This window comes from Procambarus clarkii, chromosome 84 (genome assembly GCF_040958095.1).
Source record: "Procambarus clarkii isolate CNS0578487 chromosome 84, FALCON_Pclarkii_2.0, whole genome shotgun sequence".
In the NCBI taxonomy this organism is placed as follows: domain Eukaryota; kingdom Metazoa; phylum Arthropoda; class Malacostraca; order Decapoda; family Cambaridae; genus Procambarus; species Procambarus clarkii.
In genome coordinates, this window is record NC_091233.1 from 19394934 (window position 1) to 19410930 (window position 15997).

Genomic DNA, 15997 nt, shown 5'->3' on the forward strand with positions numbered 1-15997 from the left:
TTTCTTTCACCCTCCGAATAACAATGCACGTGTGCAAGGTGTACATACGTGCATTGTTTTGTTCTCGTCCTGAATCCGGATTCTCGAGGATTCACACCTGTTTTGTCTTGGGGGTCGACTATTGGCCGATGTGGGCGTGCCGATACTTCAATGAGGCGGACCAGCTAGGAGAATTAAGTGGGGAAATATTTAGCTTGTAGATAATATGTTTATTGTTTGTGATGTATGTGTATGTATGTATTAACACGTTGTACTGAACGGGGTGAGAATAGCTTGAGCTACCTCATCCCTTTGTGTGTATTTTACCTCAATAAACTTATTCAATTTCAATTAGCTTGTAGATGCTTTGAGAGGTCGTATCCTCCAGCCTGTAGCACAGTGGTCTTCGTCTTCGACTCACAATCGAGTTTCTCGGCAAGACAAAAACGGTACATTTACAGGCCGCCTTTCTCCGATACTAAGAATCAAATCCAGTAGGTTATTTGCAAGTTTCAAGAATATAGGTTTATATTAGAATATAGGAATATATAGTTTCAAGAATTTGAGTCGACGACCGGGCCGCGGGGACGCTAAGCCCGGAAGCACCTCAAGGTATATATAAACAGATATTTTAGGATGTGAATTTTTACGTTTTTGTTGTTGTACGGACAGCACGCTGGACTTGTGATCCTGTGGTCCTGGGTTCGATCCCGGGCGCCGGCGAGAAACAATGGGCAGAGTTTCTTTTCACCCTATGCCCCTGTTACCTAGCAGTAAAATAGGTACCTGGGTGTTAGTCAGCTGTCACGGGCTGCTTCCTGGGGGTGGAGGCCTGGTCGTGGACCGGGCCGCGGGGACACTAAAGCCCCGAAATCATCTTAAGATAATCTTAAGATAATGTATAAGCCAATGTATTAAAAGATGAAATATTGGTATATCTTTGGAGGGGCGAGATGTTTTTGGGTAGCATCTCATCTTGGAAAATAATTATCTAACTACTTGGACTGGTCGGTACAGTGACTATTCTCTTTATGCCGGTCCGTGTTCGATTCCCGCTCATACCATAGTCAGATTTGCACAGCTTAGTTGTGCGGATTTTGTCTCGCTGTCTCAATTTTTTTAAATTGGGACTTTTGCCCCGAGGGGCGAGTTTATTGAGCAGTGCCATTCATCTTGTGAGTGGACACACCGCCATAGCAGCATGTACAACACTCCCCAATAGGAAGAAAACCCGCTGGGTTGTTCATCCTGTCACTTGTACCCATGTGAGTACAAGGAGAGCGCGCTAGACTATTATCACTATAGGACTTGTGATAGGGGGGGGGATGGATGAGGAGGGAGTAAAAGAATAGTGAAAAAAATAATGAGGCTTTATAATGGGCTCGAACCCGCGTCCTCTGATCACCTCAGGCATCTCTATCCACTGTGCCACGAGGGCTAAAAATATCTCAAACCTGAAGTACTACTACTAGTACTTGGTACTCAAGTACCCAAACCATTGGGGATCGAACGTGTCCCATCCTGCAGGAAGCGGGAACGCCTGTTTTTCCGACCTATCCAATGTGACGGTAGCGTGGTTTTTTTTTTTTTTTTTTTTTTTTTTTTTTTTTTTTTTTTTTAACGCCCTGCGGAATTGTTCATGAACCCCATTCTCAGATTCACCGTAGCTACGCTCTCTCTCTTCTCTGTCTCTCTCTCTGTCTCTCTCTCTCTGTCTCTCTCGCTCTCTCTCTCTCTCTCTCTCTCTCTCTCTCTCTCTCTCTCTCTCTCTCTCTCTCTCTCTCTCTCTCTCTCTCTCTCTCTCTCTCTCTCTGTCTCGCTCTCTCTGTCTCTCTCGCTCTCTGTCTCTCTCGCTCTCTGTCTCTCTCGCTCTCTCTGTCTCTCTCGCTCTCTCTGTCTCTCTCGCTCTCTCTGTCTCTCTCGCTCTCTCTGTCTCTCTCGCTCTCTCTGTCTCTCTCGCTCTCTGTCTCTCTCGCTCTCTCTGTCTCTCGCTCTCTCTGTCTCTCTCGCTCTCTCCGTCTCTCTCGCTCTCTCTGTCTCTCTCGCTCTCTCTGTCTCTCTCTCTGTCTCTGTCTCTCTCGCTCTCTCTGTCTCTCTCGCTCTCTCTGTCTCTCTCGCTCTCTCTGTCTCTCTCGCTCTCTCTGTCTCTCTCTCTGTCTGTCTGTCTCTCTCTCTGTCTGTCTGTCTCTCTCGCTCTCTCTGTCTCTCTCGCTCTCTCTGTCTCTCTCGCTCTCTCTGTCTCTCTCGCTCTCTCTGTCTCTCTCGCTCTCTCTGTCTCTCTCGCTCTCTGTCTCTCTCGCTCTCTCTCGCTCTCTCTGTCTCTCTCGCTCTCTCTCGCTCTCTCTCGCTCTCTCTGTCTCTCTCGCTCTCTCTGTCTCTCTCGCTCTCTCTGTCTCTCTCGCTCTCTCTGTCTCTCTCGCTCTCTCTGTCTCTCTCGCTCTCTCTGTCTCTCTCTGTCTGTCTCCTCTCGTCTTCCTACGCCTTTCTCAACCACTTAATCCACAACATTTAGATGTCATTGTTCTTAAGGGACATCCAAGTTGCCTTTTAAAGTCTTTGGGTTAGTCCACTATGGCCTTGTTAGAGCGACCAAGGTTATCATTGTGTATACAGCATGGTCTTACATGTGGAGGGCCGACCCAGCTGACGAGGGCTGCTAGGAGGTGGGAAGGTGGGAGGGGGTGTGGGAGGGTTATGGAAGGGGGGGAAGGGGCTGGGAGTTGCCACATTCGTAGCTTCAGATTGCAAACTTAAAATTCGCCATTGCTATATGTAACATTATGTAGGTTTAGCTAATTACTATATATATCTTATTCAATACAATTAGAATACATGTTTGTAATATAATCAGCATATAACCATGTATTATTGAATCGACGAGACATGAAAGCTACTCTAACGGCGTTCATACACAACGCCTAGTTGAGCACTCTGCAGTAACCGGATTTAATTTGGTTATTAAATCAATACCGGTCTATGCAGCACAATAAGCAGCATTATATATTTTTGGAAAAAGATGTGAACAGCCTGAGGGATTGGGAGAGATACCTGGTGGATAGAAAGGAGAGTTGCTTTGTGAGAGAGAGAGACGACGTTTGGGGTAATGATAGGAATTGTGTATGCCAACTCGAATGGCATACTAATTCACTTGAGGGTAATACAGGGTTTGTCTTCTCAAGTTGCTTTTCTTGGGTTATTAATTCCAAGTTGGCTGTTGTGTTTGTTTTACGGGCTTGGGTATTTTTGTTTTGTTTACTCTGTGTGTGTCAGCTCTACTCTCTCTCTACTCTCTCTCTCTCTCTCTACTCTCTCTCTACTCTCTCTCTCTCTACTCTCTCTCTCTCTCTACTCTCTCTCTACTCTCTCTCTACTCTCTCTCTACTCTCTCTCTACTCTCTCTCTCTCTACTCTCTCTCTCTCTACTCTCTCTCTCTCTACTCTCTCTCTCTACTCTCTCTCTCTCTACTCTCTACTCTGTCTACTCTCTCTCTCTACTCTCTCTACTGTCTACTCTTTCTCTACTCTTTCTCTACTCTCTACTCTCTCTACTCTCTCTCTACTCTTTCTCTACTCTTTCTCTACTCTCTACTCTCTCTCTACTCTCTCTCTCTCTCTCTCTCCTTTATGCATTACTATCTATTCCCTCTTCTTGTATCTTTCGCTACCCCTCCCCCTTGTATCATTTGGTTTCTTCAAGAATTGTTGAGCTGTGTTGTGTGAACACCCCTTCTCTCCCCCTTCTATCCCACCCCTCCCCTATCCCCACCCCTCCCCCATCAACTCATACATCCTCTATTCGCTTCACACGCTTCGCATCCCTCACTTCCCTTACCTACATCCACTTCTCTCTCCCTCAGTACTTCCTTTCCACCAGTCCTTCTCGCTACTTACTCCTCCCTCTCCTCTCTTCTCCTTTCTCTCTCCCCCCCCCCCTACTTCCTCTGGTCTCAGTGACGCGGAGGCGACTCGAAGGGCAGTTGAGTGTGGCTTGGGAATAGCCCCCTCTTGCGGTCAAAGGATAACAGATAGACTAAGTGCTTATTCCTCTCGGGGTAGAGATTTTCAACCTTTTTGATCATTCTTGTTATTGCTGTTATTTTTTGTATCTTTCCTGAAACTGACGAGGCGCACCTGTGGGACCTTTGGAGAGCAATAGTTGAAGAGTGCTGCGCTAGGGAGGTTATCTTGAGATGATTTCGGGGCTTTGCGTGCCCGCAGCCCGGTCCTCGACCAGGCTTCCTTTTTGTTACACACCCCCAGGAAGCAGCTCGTAGCTGCTGTCTAACTCCCAGGTACTTATTTACTGCTAGTTGAACAGGTCCATCAGGGTGAAAGAAACTGTCCATCTGCACAGGAACGGGGCTGTAACTTGTATGTTGCCCCCAAACTTACCTCTTTTATAACCACACCTTTCTCTCTCCTCTCTATTCTTCCCTCTATCCTCACCTCTCCTCTCCCCCCCCCCTATCCTTCCCCCTTTACCCACTAACCTCTGCTACCCCCTCCCTTCTCCCCCTTCTCCTCAGATTTTGGCCCAGTCATTTGCCCTTCATAATTGTCTCCCGTTTCTCGAGTCTCATAATTTGCCTCTCCCTCACCTCTCTCTCTCTCTCTCACCTCTCTCTCTCTCTCTCTCTCTCTCTCTCTCTCTCTCTCTCTCTCTCTCTCTCTCTCTCTCTCTCTCTCTCTCTCTCTCTCTCTCTCTCTCTCTCTCTCTCTCTCTCTCACCTCTCTCTCTCACCTCTCTCTCACCTCTCTCTCTCACCTCTCTCTCTCACCTCTCTCTCTCACCTCTCTCTCTCTCTCTCTCTCTCTCTCTCTCTCTCTCTCTCTCTCTCTCTCTCTCTCTCTCTCCTCTCTCTCTCTCTCTCTCTCTCTCTCTCTCTCTCTCTCTCTCTCTCTCTCACCTCTCTCTCTCACCTCTCTCACCTCTCTCTCTCTCTCTCTCTCTCTCTCTCTCTCTCTCTCTCTCTCTCTCTCTCTCTCTCTCTCTCTCTCTCTCTCTCTCTCTCTCTCTCTCTCTCTCTCTCTCTCACCTCTCTCTCTCTCTCTCTCTCACCTCTCTCTCTCTCACCTCTCTCCTCTCTCTCTCTCTCACCTCTCTCCTCTCTCCTCTCTCACCTCTCACCTCTCTCACCTCTCTCCTCTCTCTCTCTCACCTCTCACCTCTCTCACCTCTCTCCTCTCTCTCTCTCACCTCTCTCCTCTCTCACCTCTCTCTCTCTCACCTCTCTCTCTCACCTCTCTCTCTCTCACCTCTTTCACCTCTCTCTCTCTCACCTCTCTCTCTCTCACCTCTCTCACCTCTCTCTCTCTCTCTCTCTCTCTCTCTCTCTCTCTCTCTCTCTCTCTCTCTCTCTCTCTCTCTCTCTCTCTCTCTCTCTCTCTCACTTCTCCTTCATACACACCTCTTCCTGGCTTCCTTTCACCTTCCCTGGTGTCTTAACATGCTCCCCTTCGTCCTTAGTCTCTTTAATTCGCCCTCTGCTTTCTCCCTTCTCTGCTTCTCATTTTCCTCCCCCCCCCCTCTCTCTCGCCATATTCCCACCCCTACCCGTAATTTTTTGGTTCACGTTACACGAGTTTTCATAATTATGTTTTGGGTTGGTGGGTGTGGAGTCACAGACCTCTTTCCCACACCTACCTCTCTCTCTCTGTCTCTCTCTCTCTCTCTCTCTCTGTCTCTCTCTCTCTCTCTCTCTCTCTCTCTCTCTCTCTCTCTCTCTCTCTCTGTCTGTCTCTCTGTCTCTCTGTCTCTCTGTCTCTCTGTCTCTCTGTCTCTCTGTCTCTCTGTCTCTCTGTCTCTCTGTCTCTCTGTCTCTCTCTCTCTCTCTCTCTCTCTCTCTCTCTCTCTCTCTCTCTCTCTCTCTCTCTCTCTCTCTGTCTCTGTCTCTGTCTCTGTCTCTGTCTCTCTCTCTCTCTCTCTCTCTCTCTCTCTCTCTCTCTCTCTCTCTCTGAGAGAAGTTATGGAAGCTACCTCCATCCACACCTTTAAAGATGTTGAATTAATAATTAATAATTTAACGCAACAGGTATAATAAGATTAATAGGTGGGGTATGAGGAGCTACAGCACTACCCTGTAGACACTATTAGGTAAGTACACACACATACCCATCTCCCCCTTCCCTTCCCTTCCCACCCCCCTCCCTTAAGACCATTACCTTCCCGCTCTTAATTATACCCCCTCTGCCTCTCACCCTTAACACCTTCCCTACCCTCCCTACCCTCCACTTCCTTCACCCTCATATCCCTATCCATATACACTTCTCTACCTTCCCAACATAACTCGGGGTAAAGTGCTTCATTAGACACTAAGGTATCATACACCGAGAGTGTATATTCCTCTGTGTATAGATAATAAGTGTGTTCAAGGCTAAAGTATACTTGGTGGTTGGTCATTAAGGTATTGTGGTGGTCTTAATAACCCTCCAGAGGTTGATAGGTCTTAAGTCCAACACCAAACTTGGTGGTTGGTCAGTAAGGTATTGTGGTGGTCTTAATAACCCTCCAGAGGTTGATAGGTCTTAAGTCCAACACCAAACTTGGTGGTTGGTCAGTAAGGTATTGTGGTGGTCTTAATAACCCTCCAGAGGTTGATAGGCCTTAAGTCCAACACCAAACTTGGTGGTTGGTCAGTAAGGTATTGTGGTGGTCTTAATAACCCTCCAGAGGTTGATAGGCCTTAAGCCCAACACCAAAAATCAACCACAGTTGTGCTGTAGGGAGGATAGAAATAGCCTAAGCTACTCTATCCCTTTCAGATGTATTTCTTTCTTTGTCTCAATAAACATACTTGAGCTTGTTGTGCTGTGTATGTGTGTAAATATGTATAAATATTGTATAAATGGCAACCAGCTAGCAGCCTTGTGTATGGTAGAAAATAAATAAAAAATACTTTGACTTTTTCTCGATTTGCCTCTTAAAACAAAAGGCCGGTGGAACCATGTAGATTGGATAGGAGGGATGACAGGATAATGATTTGCCCGCCGTCCAGATGAGTATTCAACATATTCAACATACTCATCAGTCTGGGAAGTAGCTTTTTACGAAGATTTCGGGTGTAGAAAGCCGAGTTTTAGCAGCCGTAAAAAACAAAAGAAAATCGTATAGATCAGGGGCCAGATTCACGAAACAGTTACGCAAGCACTTACGAACGTGTACATCTTTCCTCAATCTTTCACGGCTTTGTTGACTTTTATTAAACAGGTTATGAGTTTCGAAGCGCTGAGAAATTATGAGCCTCTGTGTTCTATTCCTTCACAGCCACTCACATGAAGGGTTTGGGGTCCACAGCCACTCACATGAAGGGTTTGGGGTCCACAACCACTCACATGAAGGGTTTGGGGTCCACAACCACTCACATGAAGGGTTTGGGGTCCACAACCACTCACATGAAGGGTTTGGGGTCCACGATAAACTACCGCTGCGGGAAGCTGGATGCCCTCAGGAAATATATCTTGAAATAGGCCTACTAGACAATTCTGAGAAGACCGGAGACCCTCTGGTCTTCTGGGGGAGGTACTTAGGCTTATAGAGGTCCCCCTAGGGCTTGGCCCATCTCCTGACCTTTCCCAGGATGCAACCCACAATTGCCATATACCTGAGCACCTATTTAATGCTGGGTGAACATAGGCATCAGGTGCAAAGTCCCTTTTGGCCAACTACTAAGCAAGATGGAAATCAAACTAGTTGCCTATCTTCCGGGCACCTATTTACTGCTGGGCAAAGAGAGGCATCAGGTGAAAGGATACGTGCCCAACCGGTTCTGATCTCTGGGATTGAACTAGAGTCCCATGGTTATATGCAGAGTAATCAACTGGAATGAATAAAAAAAAACAAATTCAGTTGATTGTTGAAATGCGCGCGCAATTTTTTTACAGAAAACGGGTAGCGGGCTGCTTTGCACACTAACTCAACTAATTGTGTTTACTGGGGTTGAGCTCCATCTCTTTGGCCCCGCCTCCCAACAGTCTGTCAACAGGTGTACAGGTTTCCAAGCCTATTGGGACATTTATCATACCTACATTTGAAACTGTGTAAGGCGTTCACCCTCCAGAGGGGCCTCGTAGCCTGGTGGATAGCGCGCAGGACTCGTAATTCTGTGGCGCGGGTTCGATTCCCGCACGAGGCAGAAACAAATGGGCAAAGTTTTTTTTCACCCTGAATGCCCCTGTTACCTAGCAGTAAATAGGTACCTGGGAGTTAGTCAGCTGTCACGGGCTGCTTCCTGGGGGTGGAGGCCTGGTCGAGGACCGGGCCGCGGGGACACTAAAAGCCCCGAAATCATCTCAAGATAACCCTGTTACCTAGCAGTAAAATAGGTACCTGGGAGTTAGTCAGCTGTCACGGGCTGCTTCCTGGGGGTGCAGGCCTGGTCGAGGACCGGGCCGCGGGGACACTAAAGCCCCGAAATCATCTCAAGATAACCTCAAGATAACCTCCACCACATCGCTTCCTAGTGCATTACATCAGTTCCTTAACCTGACGCTGAAGAAATTCATTCTAATATGTCTGTGAATGACTCATTGATGGGGAAAACATGACGTTTTTTTTTGTGTTTGGGCAAATGTACGTTAGGAAAGACCTGGGTAAATAATGGTTTAGAAACGGTATATATATACTTGAGGTCTGCACTGATAGACTGTTTGCTCACATGCCTGTGGATCATTTTGTATTGTAAGGTACCACCTGCTCTGTGTTTGGGGTGGGGGGTGGGGAGGGTGTGCACCATTCACCCCCATACCGATCCTGTGGGAGGGAGGGGAATTATCAGGGGTAAAGCACCAAGCCATTACGACTATATAGCACTGGGAAGGGGTCAGGATAAGGATTTGGGATGGGACGGAGGGAAAAGATTGGTGGCCAACCACTTTGGGACAGTCGGGGATTGAACGCCGACCTGCATGATGCGAGGCCGTCGCTCTACCATTACCATTATCGACCTACATAATGGGCTCAGGAGCTCAACCCTAAAAATTCCTTTATCTAATCAACTTACAGTATTATCGAGCAAGTTAGTGTGTTAAAATATACATCAACGGTCTACCTTACCTTGAGGTGCTTCCGGGGCTCAACATCCCCGCGGCCCGGTCCTCGACCAGGCCTCGTGGTTGCTGGACTGATCAACCAGGCTGTTGGACGCGGCTGCTCGCAGCCTGACGTACGAGTCACAGCCTGGTTGATCATGCCTATTGTACAGTTTTTGGTTAATTTATCATAAAGGTTACAGCGTCATATAATGGATGAAGACATTGAACCTTAATGTTGGATGTAATTTTTCACTATAGTGCTTCTTACAAGTTTTATTGTGGGTTGTTGTTTAAGATTCAGCTACTGGGAAAAAGAAGTTGCAAGTAGCACGGGCTATGGTGAGCCCGTAGTGGACTTACCTGGCACAGGAGCGGGGCAAGTAGCACGGGCTATGGTGAGCCCGTAGTGGACTTACCTGGCACAGGAGCGGGGCAAGTAGCCCGGGCTATGGTGAGCCCGTAGTGGACTTACCTGGCACAGGAGCGGGGCAAGTAGCACGGGCTATGGTGAGCCCGTAGTGGACTTACCTGGCACAGGAGCGGGGCAAGTAGCACGGGCTATGGTGAGCCCGTAGTGGACTTACCTGGCACAGGAGCGGGGCAAGTAGCACGGGCTATGGTGAGCCCGTAGTGGACTTACCTGGCACAGGAGCGGGGCAAGTAGCACGGGCTATGGTGAGCCCGTAGTGGACTTACCTGGCACAGGAGCGGGGCAAGTAGCACGGGCTATGGTGAGCCCGTATTGGACTTACCTGGCACAGGAGCGGGGCAAGTAGCACGGGCTATGGTGAGCCCGTAGTGGACTTACCTGGCACAGGAGCGGGGCAAGTAGCACGGGCTATGGTGAGCCCGTAGTGGACTTACCTGGCACATGAGCGGGGCAAGTAGCATGGTCTATGGTAAGCCCGTAGTGAACTTACCTGGCACAGGAGCGGGGCAAGTAGCACGGGCTATGGTGAGCCCGTAGTGGACTTACCTGGCACAGGAGCGGGGCAAGTAGCACGGGCTATGGTGAGCCCGTAGTGGACTTACCTGGCACATGAGCGGGGCAAGTAGCATGGTCTATGGTAAGCCCGTAGTGAACTTACCTGGCACAGGAGCGGGGCAAGTAGCACGGGCTATGGTGAGCCCGTAGTGGACTTACCTGGCACAGGAGCGGGGCAAGTAGCACGGGCTATGGTGAGCCCGTAGTGGACTTACCAGGCACAGGAGCGGTGTTGTAAATCATGTTATTGTGGGATTGGGTTAGAAGTGGTACAGTTACGGTACGGTACGTCACGGTACACGCTTATGAGATAAACAGGTCACTAGCTGGTACAGGTAGGATACGGTAGGGGGAAGGGGGGGGGGTAGATATCTTAGGAATGTTGGGGGGGGGGAGATGGTAGGAGCAGGAGAAAGGGAGTGGGCAACAGTATGGTGGAACTACGGGGTCACCATAGCCCGTGCTACTTGCCCCGCTCCTGTGCCAGGTAAGTCCACTACGGGCTCACCATAGCCCGTGCTACTTGCCCCGCTCCTGTGCCAGGTAAGTCCGCTACGGGCTCACCATAGCCCGTGTTACTTGCCCCGCTCCTGTGCCAGGTAAGTCCACTATGGGCTCACCATAGCCCGTGCTACTTGCCCCGCTCCTGTGCCAGGTAAGTCCACCACGGGCTCACCATAGCCCGTGCAAGGGCCGTAACTTGGAGCTACTTGGAACTTTTTGTTCCCAGTAGCTGAATCTTAAACAACAACAACAGGGGGGGGGTGGAGGTGGTAGTAGCACCAATATGGTGGTGGAGTGGTTGTGGACCCAGTAGATGAGTTCATAGCATCAACAATATAACTAAACACTCTCGTTGTACATACAGAAATCACAATGGCACAAATGCATCAAATGAACAACTCCACAAGGGCCGTGACGAGGGTTCGAACCTACGTCTGAGAGGTTCACTCGTTGTGTTAGGAAGACTTTGCGTCACGTTGATATTTGATGAGTTGATGATGTGTGTTAAACAAACTATTACTAGCTCAGCAGTTCTGTAAATTGTAAATCTAGAGTAAGTTCCCAGAGTTCTTTTACGTCCCAAGTCCTGGCTGAAGCCAGATTTGTAATTTGATTAATCAGCTAATCGAATTTTAGGGTTCATTTACTGAGACCATTATGTGTATCTGTAAGCTTTAAAGGTATCACTCACAGGAAGGGTATGGGGTCCACTGGCATTCACAGGATGGGTATGGGGTCCACTGGCATTCACAGGATGGGTATGGGGTCCACTGGCATTCACAGGATGGGTATGGAGCCCACTATTACTCATAGGATGGGTATGTGGTCCATTAACATCCACAGGGTCAGTATGAACTCTACTAATTACCACAGGGTGAGTATGGATTCCACTGCTACTCACAGGATGGGTATGGGGTCCACTGGCATTCACAGGATGGGTATGGGATCCACAACCACCCACAGGATGGGTATGGGGTCCACTACCACCCACAGGATGGGTATGGTGGTCCACTACCACCCACAGGATGGGTATGGGGGTCCACAACCACTCACAGGATGGGTATGGGGCCCCACAATCACCCACAGGATGCGTATGGGGCCCACAATCACCCACAGGATGGGTATAGAGGTCCACAACCACCCACAGGATGGGTATAGGGGCCCACAATCACCCACAGGATGGGTATAGGGGTCCACAACCACCCACAGGATGGGTATGGGGTCCACAACCACCCACAGGATGGGTATGGGGTCCACAACCACTCACAGGATGGGTATAAGAGTGTTTAATATATTAAGTAAACTGAAGTTGATAGTACCGTTAAGCAAGCCAGACTACACTCCTTGTATCTACACTCCTCCTCTTGTCAACAAGGTGTTGGCTAGCTGATTGCAACTGTTTCTCTGATTGCAGGAGCTTCTCTGATTGTAGGTGTCTGTGTGTGTGTTCCTCTGTGATTGTAGATGCTTCTTTATAGTAGTAGAGGCATTTCTGTAACTGAAGGTTTCTCAGTTCATCTTGGTGTTTTCGGATCCGATTTCGAGGGAGTTTAGTACACGTTTAGATCTGGGAGAAATTGGATGGCTTTTGCCTCACATCAGTAGCCAAAACTAAATGAAATACCTGCCCTGGAATTTTCCCAAATGGTTCAATTTTACACAGTCATGACTTATTTCAAGAGGACATATCTCCTGTGGTTCATTGATGAGATGCTTCATTCAGATTCGAGATTCAGAGCTCATTCAGATTCCATTTTCAAAAGGTATTGGGTGACTTCAATGTTTATTCTATGCATATTTTAAATAAAGTTTCAAATAAAAATGTTGATCTTAATTTTAACCTTTGACCTTGGGAAGGACATTTGACGTCATCCCGGATTTTCTTCAGATTCATTTATTTGGATGAATGTGTGTGTTAGTGTATAATGTAACTTGTGTGAGCTATTGTCATAGTTTAGGTGCTGCATTCGTTTTAGTGGATGGAACCGTGGCTGAAAAACATGTCCTCTCCCTCCCTTTCTCCCTTCCTTTCTCTCTCCCTCCCTTTCTCCCTTCCTTTCTCTCTCCCTCCCTTTCTCCCTCCTTCCCTCTCTCCCTTCTTCCATCCCTCTCTCCCTTCCTCCATCCCTCTCTCCCTCCCTCCTTCCCTCTCTCCCTCCCTCCTTCCCTCTCTCCCTCTCTCTCCCCCTCTCTCCCTCTCTCTCCCCCTCTCTCCCTCTCTCTCCCCCTCTCTCCCCCTCTCTCCCTCTCTCTCCCCCTCTCTCCCTCCCCTCCCTCTCTCCCTCCCCTCCCTCTCTCCCTCCCCCCCCCTCTCTCCCTCCCCTCCCTCTCTCCCTCCCCCCCCCTCTCTCCCTCCCCTCCCTTCCTCTCTCTCATATCACCCCCGATCCCCCTTTCACCCCATATCTCCATTTCCCATCACCCCCTATGTCCCCATCTCGTCACCCATCTCCCACTCCCCATCACCCTTGCCCCTATCTCCCCCCCTCCCCCTCATCACCCTCCCCACCCTAATCATCCAGTCCTCCCTCCACTAGTGACTGCGTATATATGCACCCCCACCTCCCTCCCTCCCTCACACACACACAGCTGTTCCCACTCTACATGTTCATTCTCTCTCAAGCTCAAATGTTTTCCGCTCATCTCTATCTCAAAGAATGGTTTTGGTAACATATATGTAGTTGTGCTTACCTACAGGGAGGGAGATTTAGCTCTTCAGTCCCGCCTTTCAGTTAATGAACAGTAGCAGCCAACACCCACACATTGTGTCAGGAAGGCGGACAACCTGCCTGCTTTCATACCTCTCACTGTATTTCCCACTTTAAACTTCCCGTCACCTATGCCTCTCCTTCCTCTTAACCCCCCCCCCCCCACCCCCGAAAAAAAAAACTATGGTCACACCATTTTCAAGCAGTCAATCTAATAACCTGTCTTCTAAACTAATTGTACGTTAATGGTAACCATATAGTCCGTTTCCTCGAGTATTCCAAATGTCACCGAACTGAACAAATCCACAAGGGCCGTGATGAGGATTTGAACCTACGTCCGAGAGGATCCCAGACGCACCTTAACCCTTGTGGATTTGTTCATTTGATGCATCACACTATAGTGATTTCTGTGTGTGATGTCACTAAACTGTTACATATACTAAATTGCCCAAAGCTAATCTAACAAAGTCAATTTTGCTAGCCGCCTTGATTTTTAGTACTGTACATCAGTTTTTTGTGTACATCATTTACAGGTCAAAATTTACGGGTTATTCATGCCCATGCCACCTCTTGGGTCGCTTAATCTTTATCAATCAGGTCAAAATGCTATGTACTATTTGAGAGAACGAATTATAGCAGATGCGACTACTCAGAAAAGTAGCGGCTCACAAACATCCAGGTTTTTTGTGCATGGATATTTGTGACTCACCTAACTCATCAGATCGATGAGTTAGTTGAGTCGCTTGGATTGTATGTTTCTGGTTAAGGGATGGGGTTTTTTTAATAGAGCAGCAATTTGGACGTAGGTTCGAACCCTAATCACGGCCCTTGTGGATTTGTTCATTTACGGATACCAATCTCTCTAAAATACTACATACAGTATTAGAACAAATTAAAGCAGTGTAATATTGATCGTTTTCTATACATCGGCCTTGAAAAGTTAGGTGGGTTGCTAATACAATTCTTGTTATGCAAAATGAGAGGCATTTTTACATTTCTGGTTAGGAAAAATCAGCTGTATATACAGTATTGTATACGTTTCCGGTTAGGTGATTTAGAGAGGAAGTGAGATTTGTAGGGGATTGAGGAAGAAAGTGAGAATAGGAGGAATTGAGGGAGGAAGTGAGAGTTAGAGGCGATTGTATTGTGAAGGGCTTTTGTGGGAATTTTAGAGAGATATTGTATATGTGTATAGATTATCACTAATGGCTTTTATGGTCACTTCATTGGGTTTTATGGTTATTCTAGGAGCTGTTGTATTTACTCTAGGAATTTATGTTTACTGTAGGGCTTTTCTTGTTCGTTTCTAGATAGGGTGTTTCTTTTTAGTCTAGGGGGCCTTTAATGTTTGCTAAAGGGATTTTTGGTGTTCATTCTATGGGGGGCTATGATGCTTATTGTAGACCAGACCACACACTAGAAGGTGAAGGGACGACAACGTTTCAGTCCATCCTGGACCATTCTCAAGTCGATTGTCTCAAGTCGATTCTCAAGTACTTTAGCCACGTTATTGTGACTCATCGCCTGCTTACTGTAGTGATTATGTTCATTATATTGACTTGTCTTTGGTTTTCACATTCACGGTAAAGCCTTTCATGGTCACTCTAGGCAAAGGAAAAGATCATACATACTTGAGCGAGTTATCCTGCTATGGTTACTCATTTTCTCTTGTACGTTTTGTTTTTCTTCTCCATAGCTTTTTATCATGTTCTCTGTTATGTTTCCATAGTATTCTTTAATATGGCATGTAACCCTTGGTGCCTATGATATATTTATTTAAGCAAGAAGAGGAAAATAAATTTTTTAATGAAACATGTCAAAATGAAATTGAGGTCAAACTGTTTACATTCTTTTGCTTAGAATTGCACACATTTTAAGATCCCCCTTACCCCCCCATATTCTTTTTGTTCGTGTGATGATGTCTCCTTGCCCCAGATACCGCACTAGGTTTCTGTCTTCAATAACAAACCACAGCCAGACGTCATCAAGTATTTACGTTTCCACTTAAGAAACCTGTACATTTTTCCTCAATCATGTCCATTACACAGTTTATGAGCTCTGAAGCACTACGAGGATGTCTGTAACAATGATCACCTTGGGCTGTGAAGTTTTGAAGCTCATAAATTGTTTAATAAATACAAAGCTACCATGATTGAGGAAAGACATACAAGTTTTGTAAATGGATATGTAACTGCTTGATAAATCAAACAGTATATCAATCAAGCCTATACCTGGATGTGGTTCTGGGAGTTGTTCTACTCCCCAAGCCTGGCTTGGGGCCAGGCTTGACTTGAGAGCTTGGTCCGACAGGCTGTTGCGTGGAGCGTATGGAGCCTGGTTGGTATAACTCAACAAGCTTTGTATAAAAACCAGCTTAAAGCACACGTTATTTCTTGATTTTCACTCCCCCAGTAATATATACATTAAGCCACATTCCAAAGAATAAGGCATATTACTTGCCCATGAAACTTTGATTTCATATAGGTACTGTACATTAATGGTTGTAACAAGACTTTGCATACAATTCAGTACTGTACAATACTATATTACATGATGTTAGCTTTAGATTTTTAGCTTTGATTTTCTTTATTAAATAAAGAAAGCTAAAATATCTTTACCTACATTGCAGTGAATGCATATTAGCTTATTTAATTTATCCATTAATAAGTATACTATATGTTTATAATTTCAATGTCGAGGATAGGAAGCCAGTACTCAAGGTCCCGTATAGCCAACTACAGACCTTAACCCAAGATGCAACTCACAACCGTCACCTATTTTACTGCTAGGT

General features: G+C 47.0%; 1 protein-coding gene across 4 annotated transcripts in view; it reads left to right on the forward strand.

Moving 5' to 3' along the window:
• LOC123774879 (uncharacterized) overlaps positions 1–15997 on the forward strand; it is an 84294-nt gene that overhangs the window by 28963 nt on the left and 39334 nt on the right. The window lies entirely within an intron of this gene.